At 35.9% G+C, this 10,780-nt stretch overlaps 1 long non-coding RNA gene across 6 annotated transcripts in view; it reads right to left on the minus strand.

Moving 5' to 3' along the window:
• Positions 1-8,372, minus strand: part of LOC117655712 (uncharacterized) — a 149,667-nt gene extending 141,295 nt beyond the window's left edge. For 5 of the 6 annotated variants that reach the window (XR_015728722.1, XR_015728726.1, XR_015728724.1 and 2 more), the window contains exons 1-2: positions 8,121-8,372; positions 6,889-6,932 (exon numbers count right to left, since the gene is read on the minus strand). This is a non-coding gene — a long non-coding RNA (uncharacterized LOC117655712). Of the gene's footprint in view, positions 1-6,168; positions 6,239-6,888; positions 6,933-8,120 lie in introns of those variants that run through there. The other variant, XR_015728727.1, reaches the window with a different exon arrangement.
• Positions 8,373-10,780: the final 2,408 nt, after the last annotated feature.

Consider the following 10,780-nt stretch of genomic DNA (forward strand, 5'->3'; position numbering starts at 1 on the left):
AGATTCTCTATTTTTAACATCTGTATACCTGATAGAAGTATAAAAATCTATCTGTTCCCAGCATGGAAATATAGTAACAGGAGAACTTTCACAAGCTGAATTCATGACTGCCTGTCATACAAGCCTTAAAAGTAGCCTGAAAAAAGTATATAAAATAAAACTTTATTTTAAAAATTTCAAAATAGCCGCAGCTGCAGACAGGGGAAGGTTGTTGTTTAAAATGTTGGCAGTTTCATAGACAATTAAGTAATACAGTGTCATGCAACAATGTTCATCTAGTCAATTGCTGCATAGCTCAGCTAGATGCATTTGTGAAGAGACAAACACCTCTAATTTATACACCAGGGAAATGTCATGTCTATAAATGGAAGGAAGTTTCAATAAACAAGAATCGGGATGTTTATTTAAATAAACATATAAAAATATGAATTATATTACACCATTAGTGTTTGTAGTACTTTATCGGCTAAGATGAGTCATTCCTGCACTGAGGAGCTTATAATCAAAAATCAAATATTTCTCCACTAGAATAGGCTTGGCATTTGTTTTTTTTTTCTTGTCAAGACCACATTCCCATTGGATTAATCTTTTGATGACCTCATTGTGTGCAAGTGATGGAAAGATTTGGCACAATCTATGGGTGGGCCAAATCCAGAAGTGGATAGATTCACCCATTTTTCCCCTGATCTCTTCTTTTATCTATTGTTGCATATTCTTTTCTCTCTTTTTCTGACACCTTGTTTAGTTTTCTTTCCCACATGGTGAGAGATGGATTCAGTTTCAGAGATCATGATGTTCAAAAGCAGTTTTTGAATTTCAATCAAATAACAAAATAGATAGATGATGGGGAAACTGAGAAAATCATCATCATGTAAGGCAGTGGTTCTCAACCTTCCTAATGCCGCGACCCTTTAATACAGTTCCTCATGTTGTGGTGACCCCCAACCAGGGATGGGTTCTAAATTTTTTTACTACCGGTTCTGTGGGCGTGGCTTATTTTGTGGGCATGGCTTGGAGGTCATGTGACTGGGTGGGCGTGGCTAGCTGGTCATGTGACCGGCTGGCCATGGCTATGTCTATAGGGACTACTCAGAGGGCTGAAAGAAGTAATTTCTGACTGGGCCTCGCACTTTTGACTGGTCCTCACACTTATGACCATCCTCACATTTATGCCCATGCAGCATTCTTAAAAACCATGTCACTCATTTCACAACTGCTTCTTTTCACCATGGTGATAAGATAAGGAAAAAAACGTAAAATGTGAGGATAGTCGTAAATTCAAGATCTGGTCAAAAGTGCGAGGACCAGTCAAAAATAACTTTTTCAGCCCTCTGAGTAGTCTATATGCACAAAAGGACTACCCAGAGGGCTGAAAAAAGTCATTTCTGACAGGTCCTTGCACTTTTGACCGGTCTTCGCACTTATGACTGGTCATCATTTATGCCCATTGTAGCATTCTTAACATGTCACTCATTTCACAACTGCTTCTCTTCACCATGGTGACAAGATAGGGCAAAAACATAAAATGTGAGGACAGTCGTAAGTTCGAGGACTGGTCAAAAGTGCGAGGACCAGTCAAAAATAACTTTTTCAGCCCTCTGAGTAGTCCATGTGCACAAAGGGACTACCCAGAGGGCTGAAAAAAGTCATTTCTGACAGGTCCTCGCACTTTTGACCGGTCTTCGCACTTATGACTGGTCATCATTTATGCCCATTGTAGCATTCTTAACAACCATGTCACTCATTTCACAACTGCTTCTCTTCACCATGGTGACAAGATAGGGCAAAAAGGTAAAATATGAGGACAGTCGTAAGTTCGAGGACTGGTCAAAAGTGCGAGGACCAGTCAGAAATAACTTTTTCAGCCCACTGAGTAGTCCATATTCATAAAAAGATACAGCAATAGAGAGGGATGAAGGAAGGAAAGGGAAATTAGAGTAGGAGTGAGGGTAAGAGAGGGAGGAAGAGAGGAGGAGAAGGAGAAAGGAAGAGGAAGTAGGGAGGAGAAGAAGAGGGGGAGGAAGAGAAAGTAAGAAGGAAAGAAAAGAGAGAGGTGGTAGGTTTGAGGAGAAAGATTGCTGCACAATAAAAAAGGTGAAAGGGAAGAAAGCCAACCCCAAACAAATATAAAGATATTAAGATAAAGAATGAATTGCTAAACTTTAAAGAATAAAAGAGAACAAATATGAATTAATAACAATAATTAGAAACACACATACAAACATACAATGTATTTTCTTTGAACAGAGTATTTGGCCGGTTCACAAATTTAAACAGCGTTTAGTCATTTCAATTAAATTTACAATTTCTATATTTCCTTTTTGCCATATTTATTCCTCATCTATTTTTGTAAAAAACCAATATTACCCTTCATCCTCATCTCTAATCTTAATCAAATTCAATTTTTCTCTTCTATTCTATATTATACCCCTTCCCATTGTCATCTATTTTTATATCCATCCTCACATTGGTTAATTATGTAATATTACAGTTGTTTAATATAAATTCAACATTTTAATATAAATCAATTAGTTATATAACTACCTTTTTTGTATATTAATCAATATGAACATGAATATTCCAATTATTTCCATGCAATCCAATTTCTTACAAATCAATTAATTATATTTACCAATAATAATAAACCAAATAATTTCCCCCATATATTCCTCCAAACCACAACTTAACCATTTCTGCTTTCAACACAATATACAATTAATAGTATCTCAATTATTACAATTCCCTAGTTAAATAGAGCTTTTTTTCTTTTGTGTTTTAAAATCTTGAACTCTCCTCTTTTTCCCTAAATTTCCCATTGTTTGCACCTACCTTTTTTGGTGAGGAAAAAGAAAAGAAATCTGCCTGGCTAATTTTTCAAGTTGCAGCAACAGCAAAGCCAACAGCCTGCTTTAGTTTCGGTTTCATTTTTCAGCATAGATAGGGGAAAAAAAATGCACCAGGACTCTTTGCAAGGAAGCAGCAGAGCCCTCCCCAAAACAGCTGAGAGCAAATCAGCTGAGAGTCGGGAGCCAATCTAAGCAAGGGCTAATTAGCCTATGTTGAAGCTCCGCGGGCCAATAAAATTACAAAAAAACACCGAACCATTTGTTAAATTGCTGGCTCGCCCGCTCCTTGCCCACCACTATTTATTGGCAATAAATAGTGGTGCAGAGGGGTGGGGCAAGCCAGCAATTTAACAAATGGTTCGGCTGAACCCCTTAAAACCGGCAGAATCCCACCACTGGCTATAGGGCGGCCCTTTGAAGCCCAGCGGCAAGAATTTAAACAGTTTTTTTCCCTCTAGCCATCAGTTGGGACTCAGGAGGCAGCAATAGATTGGGAGTGGGTGGGGTAAGTGAACGGCCGGCGATCCAACAGAACAGAGAGTAAGGGTGAGTGAAGGCGTGGGGGGGGGTGAGAGAGGGCTTTGGCGACCCCTGTGAAATGGCCCTTCGACCCCCAAAGGGGTCGCGACCCCCAGGTTGAGAACCGCTGATGTAAGGGCCGAGGTGGCGCAGTGGTTAGAGTGCAGCACTGCAGGCTACTTCAGCTGACTGCTAGCTGCAGTTCGGCAGTTCAAATCTCACCAGCTCAAGATTGACTCAGCCTTCCATCCTTCTGAGGTTGGTAAAATGAGGACCCAGATTATTGGGGGCAATGTGCTGACTCTGTAAACTGCTTAGAAAGGGCTGTAAAAGCACTATGAAGCAGTATATAAATCTAAATGCTATTGCTATTGCTATCAAGGAGTTGATAAGATGCTGGAAAAAAATAAGAGGCCTAAGAAGGAGTTGCATCAGTGTGTAGGCATATTTAGAACACATATATTTATAAGGACAGAAATATATATAGAGGGAGAGTGAACAGTGTTAGTGAACTATATTGTTTTTCTTTTTCTTGTTTTACACACACACACACGCACGCACGCACGCACACACACACACACACACAGAGAGAGAGAGAGAGAGAGAGAGAGAGAGAGAGAGAGAGAGAGAGAGAGGTGTATATATATATTCCTTCCTCTTTTTCTGTGTTTGTATACAATTTTTTTTTTTGCTTTAATTTATATGCCGCCCTTCTCCGGAGACTCAGGGCGGCTTACCATGCGTTAAGCAATAGCCTTCATACTTTTGTATATTTATACAAAGTCAGCTTATTGCCCCCACAATCTGGGTCCTCATTTCACCTACCTTTGAAAGGATGGAAGGCTGAGTCAACCTTGAACCTGGTGAGATTTGAACTTGCAGTAATTGCAGTAATTATTATAATTATATAATTATTATTATTATAGTAATTGCTTGCCCTGGGATGCACGTATGTATGTATATATACATATATGCATAATAATGGTATAGGTATAGTAATATAATACATGTATTACATTATTATACCTATACCATTATTATATCTATATATACCTAATTTTATTTTTTATTTTTTTATTGAAAAAGTTTTCAAATACAAATTTTTCCCCCTTTTCCCCCCCCTCCCCCCCCTCCCTAACCCCCCCTCCCCACCCTTCCCCCCCTGTGACTTCTTCGTAACAAAAAAAAACCCTAATTCATAACAGATTACTTACTCCCTCCTCAAAATACTGACCTTTACTTACTAAAAGTATTATAAATCCCCCTTTATCCATACATTTCAGAAAAGAAGAAGAGAAAAAAAAAACAAAACAAAAAAAAACAAACACATTATACTATAACTATTATAAAATAACTCTAATTTAGCATAATAGTGTTTTATATCTATGCATTATTGCAACAATTCAAAACCACCTTCCACTTTAAAACTATACAATAAGTCCTACTTTAATAACATTTCAAAGCGGGCTCCCCATAAAATCTAATTTAACATTTATTCCACTCTATCCATTTCCTCCACTCCCCTAAATGTATCACTTAAAAATCCCTTTTCTTAAACTAATCAGTCTGTAGCTAGCTTATTCACCCACTGTCTTACAAATTTACCATACACAACAATTCTTGATATCTTTAATTCACTGCCCACACTACTTAAAAATATATATATATATATATTCCATTATATCTAAATAAAAAAAAGAAAAGACAATAACTTTAAATTTATAGTCCATATAATATCTTCTTGAAGTCTTTCCACTGGATTGTTAAAACCAACATCCATAATAGGGTGACATAGCTTGCGGATGCAACAGTTTATTCAAGATCTCCAATCATATCTGCCCCCATCAGTAGTAAACATCTTCTTATATATATAAAAGTAAAAACAACCACCCGAGTGACATTATAATTGTATTCCATATAATAATAATTGTGGGTTTCATCAGGATTATTAATTTCCATCATCGTATTGGGTAACAACCCGATCTTCTGCATGTCCCAATGTGATTCTCTTGCCTTATAATTCAAGATAATTATAATATATTTATCAACACAAAAAGAAGTTTCAAAATAGATAATTCAAAACCATCAATTTGAGGCTCTTTCCATGTCCCAAAATTACGGCAATGCAGAGATCTGCCACTATCCTCAGGATGATATTGACCAATATGTCGCCTCCTCTATGTTTTCACATAATCATTCATATTTTAAAATCACTGGCTTCACTGTTGCTTGGGTTAGACCTAATTTTATTTTTAATATGATATGATATTATAATACAATACAATACAATAAATGTAATAAAATTAGGTACATATAGATATAATAATGGTATAGGTATAATAATATAATCATAGTTCAAAGTAGGGATTAATGAATATGTAAAATACATATTCTTACTTATACTTATTCTTTTTTTGCAGATCCATTCTCTGACCACTTCTAGTTATATAAATCCATGTATGTCATTTATATAATATTGCTGACCAGCAAATAAATGTTAGATATTTAGCTATTGCACAATTGGGCACTCCTAATTTTTCATTTTCTCACCAATACTTAGTATTACTGTAAATTATGTAGCTGAGTATTTAAGATGAATTGATTGAGTGACAGAATTATTAATAACAGAAGATTAATTATTAACATACTACAAATTGATTGTTAGCTTGACTCCAGGAGTGAGCAAGCACCAACCTATGATTTACTGGTATCTCTTATGAGCTTACTTGCTCTAAAACACATGTGTCAAACTCGTGGCATCACATTGCTGTCACGTGACATATCATGACATTTTTTTCTTTTGCGGAGGTGGGGTGGGCGTGGCCTGCACATGATGCATCCGATCTGCGGGTCGCCAGTTTGACACCCCTGCTCTAAAACATATGGAATAAATGTTTAATTATTATGATTTCTCCATAGAAAATATGGAATACTCTCTATGATAACTACCCTTAGAGATCTCTAGCATCTTTTAATAATACTGTAATTCTTCCACAGGAATATGAACTTATTTAAATTTGGAAAATCTAAAGTCCTATGCAGATGCTTATTTGGCCTAAGTAGGAAAGATCTAGATCAGGGGTGTCAAACTGGCAGCTCGCAGGCCGGATGTGTTACGCGCAGGCCATGCCCATCCCAGCTCCATGAAGGGGAAAAATGTCACAATACATCACATGACAGCAATGTGATACCACATGTTTTATACCCATGATCCAGATGGAAGATACACTTCTAAATCTATGACTTTGCAGGATCAATTCCTAATCTTCCCATGTTAAGGGAATACATTTAAATGGGAGTCTTCACCTTTCTTCATTAATACAATATATAATTAGAAATCCCTATGTTCAAATCCAATCTATGCCTTTGCTTGGCTCTTAGGTGAGGTAATGGCTCAGAACTGGACATCTCTGCATCCAAAGCTTTTTTTAAAAAAATATGATATATTGCTAGAATTATTAATTGAACACAAGCTATACTGGAAAGTTTGGACTAAAAAACAAGAAAGCTAATGAGTACTCACTATGCATTGCCTCCCTGTAGTGATATTGATAGTTTATATCTGTCCTGCAGAAATGGAAGCAGAGGTTTACTTCAGGTTAAACTGTCAAGAGAGAAAAGCATGCACTGGTTGATTACCATTTAAAAATTGGAACTTACTGAATGTGCAGGAAACAAAAACATAAATATCAAAATAATGTAATAAAAACAAAATCAGAATGTTGGTGTGTAAAAGCATTACATGATCAATTCCTGCAAAAAAATCAAAAGGAAAGTGATTAAAGATAAAATCTTGCAATAGCTTACAACTGGAACATTTAAAAAAGAAACTGAAGGCTTGATTTTGGCTGCGTAAGAGCAAGGTATCCTGACTAGTGGAATCAATGCCAGAATTGAAAAATCGTCAAATGATTCAAAGTGCAGATTGTGCAAAGAACAAGATCACAACAGATTATAAACAATGGCATAACATGGTCCCCAAAATGATTTACTGGAACATCTAGAAAAATTATCATGTGCCGGTAATAAAAATTGGTGGGGATACGGAGTTGAAAAAATAGCTGAAAACAAGTAGGTTAAAATATTATGGGCTTCTGAATACAACTGATAACATCTTGACTCATAACATACCAGATTTAACCATGGTTAATTCATGTGATAACACCAGGAGATAGTAGAAGACAAAGAATTGGAGAAACCATAAAGTATCAAGAGCTGAAAAATGAAGATGAAAGATTATGGCATAAAGCACTCCTGGTGGTCCCAGTGACTATTGGCATATTGGGTCTTATATACAAAAATCTTGGATGCCATTTAGAAAATCTGTGCATTGACAAAATTTTCATCAGGCCACACTGCATCAATCTGCCTATATATTATACCAATTCTGACATTCTTGGGTTCTTGGAAAGAACTTGATAACATATGAAGGCCAACACCAACTGAAGAACTGAAGACAGCTATGATTTCACATGTTTTGTATATAAAAATAAGATCTGCTATTCCAGGTCTTTGAGAAAGTCTTACTAGGAAAATGCCAAATCGAGTCTAACTATCTGGCTATGCAACCAACCATAGTAATAATAAATAGATGTTTGATTTACTAGTATGTCAAAATATGTCTGCTATTAAAATTAATATTTCATATAAATATCATAAAACTACTGGTATGGCACTCTACTATACATAAACGAAATTGAATTTCATAACAGGAAACAGATTTCTGAACCATCCTCCTATAAGGGACAAAATTACCTTTAATCTTCTGCAACTTGATTTTAGATTGTAGGAGTTCCAAGAATATTTTAATCTAAATCTAAATTTAAATCTAAATTTCTGGCACAGAACACTACCTTCTGGAAGTAGCAAAATGTTATTCATTATGAAACATATTTATCTTCTCTTTTCTCATCCTATGTACTTTCTGCCTCATGTTTTTAAAGCTTTCTCTCCTCCTCCTTACATCAAATCTATATTAGCTTTTCATCTATGCTGGTATAGGTATCCAAGGAGGGGAGGAGGACAATGGGAGGCAAATGACATCACATATACGATGACATCCTCATGCAATGTCACAACTTCTCTACTAGCATTAGATATTGTGATGAAACTGTTTAATCACAGCATTTGAGTGATAATTCATTACATGCACTTCATTATTCTGATATCAGTTTGTCATGAACATTGCTGAATTCTGCAGTTGTGATGTGAAGTTCACTTGAAGGTAAGAACATTTCCTGCACTACTGTATGTGCTGCAGTGTAGCAATATTATCATTCTTACTGGTTAAACTGGCTTTAAAGTTGTGGGATCTGTTTGTAATATCTTCCTTCGCTTTCTCATTTGAATCCAGGGAAAAAATTTGCACTATAAAATCCAAGATTCTTTTTCTTTTTTTTGACATTTTTTCCTCACTTGTACATATTAATGATACATATCAGCTGAGCTAGTCTGAAGCTTGCTTTCCTTTCAAATTAGTGACCACATTTTTAAAATCATATCCTAGATTGATTTTAAAAAATCAGTGCACTCCAAGCAAAAAGGCCATGAAGACGTTTAGGGAGTTGCCTTCTGTCTGGGATCAGTCAAGTATAGACCAGTTGTTCCTAAATTATATCTTATACAATACTGAACACAATACAAATTCATTAGTTGAGGTGATGAAATGTGCACCTGTAGCAGCTCTGCCAACTGAAAGCATTCTCGGAAAGAGACCTGGATTAAGAAACTGTGCAGCTCTGAGCTGGAAGTGGGAGGTGGGAAGAGGTTCAGGGTACCACTCCCTAGAATCTCTCAGGATATATCTAGTAGATTAGAAGGTTATGACTTTAGTTTGGCAAGATTCTGTCCATTAGGCATAAGCAAATGAAGGATTGAATTTGGTTGAATCTCACAGTTTCATCTCTGTATTTGGGCCTGACAGTTTGTCCCATGTGGTTTCTGCATTGAATGCATAATTTAATCCACAGGAATATTCATATTAAAATTCAATTCTGAATATTTTTCTCTAAATATGCATTTTTAAATATATTTCCTCTCTTCTGTGTTTTTAAATATATTTCATCCTCCAATATCGGCTTTGTCAGGGGGAGGTTGTCTAGAGAACTTTATCATATATTTTAACAAAATGAAAAAGTCTAATAACAATAACCATTGTATCCTGGACAAGTATTTGTATATTCCAAATACAGCAAACATGGTAAAGCAATGCATCCTTAATACACAATCAGTTCCACATGGCGGTACTGAATTCTAAAGTTTAGAAAGATCTGTTGCTGAGCTGGCAGGAAAGAAACAAAGGTGCAAGCATCAGAAAATAAAAGTTTGGCAACATAGGAAAGAAAGTACATTGCAGCAGGCTGTTTAAATGGTACAAGATGACTCTTTGCTAATCCAGCCCACTTTTCATTCAGAATATGAGTGACACTCTAATGCTGTTGCATTCTGCTTAACTGAGAAATATTTAAAGGAGCAAAACATTCCAAAACCCTGGGGCAGGATTTACCTTCCTGAACAGCCAGCTGTGCTGTGGAGGGTTTTCATACTTGTATCAGTTGCCACTTTCTTTTTGTGAATGAGAGGAATGATACGCTCTAGCTCAGCGCTTTTATTTACAGAACTCTGAGCTGCAGAAACTCTCTCAGCATTCTGCCAGCTACTTATTTTTATTTATACCTTTGTATGTAGAGTCATCCTCTAAAAATGGTTTACATATTTTGTGAATGATAACCAACTTGTCCTTATGTGGATGATTTATAGTCCAGTACTCCAAACAGCTATTGTCCAGATAATATTAAATAGTGAATCTAAAACTAATATTTGATTTTTTTAAAACTGTGTGTTTTAAATAATTTCTTTAATCTATCATGGCAATACATATAGTTCTACAGCAGAAAGAGAACAATCTACAGTTCCTTCTCTAGATGGTGAGAAATCCTTCTCTTTCTAGGACAAATTGTTTCTTATGGCTCTTTATTTCCAGCAGCAGCTGATGAAGGCACCTGTATCAAGGCCACATGAGAGCCATTGCATCGCTGCACTAAAGTAGCTAATTCATTCTTCATGGCCTAGTTAAACTGCATGTGTTTCAAAACCAGTGGGATAGCTGATAATGAGAAGGCCTGCATGTGATTATTCATTCGGTCAATGCCACTTAAAAATGAGCTTATTTGCTTATCTTTTCAGGAAAATCTCAAACTTGCAAAAACTGATTTTTTATTTTTTAAGAAAATGATTTCAGTTAAATTAGCCTTCTGTGACACAAACAAAAGTGTAGCAGAATGCCTAATTATCTAATTGTATCTTTATGTTATATATTTGTGTTTGCTATGCTTGTACAACATAATAAACCTTTCTAATAAATAGAAAAGCAAATATTGAGGTATTGATTGTGTCTTCAGTCCTCATGCCAATGG

The sequence above is a fragment of the Pantherophis guttatus genome, chromosome 7 (genome assembly GCF_059756535.1).
Source record: "Pantherophis guttatus breed Tessera chromosome 7, ASM5975653v1, whole genome shotgun sequence".
NCBI lineage: Eukaryota > Metazoa > Chordata > Lepidosauria > Squamata > Colubridae > Pantherophis > Pantherophis guttatus.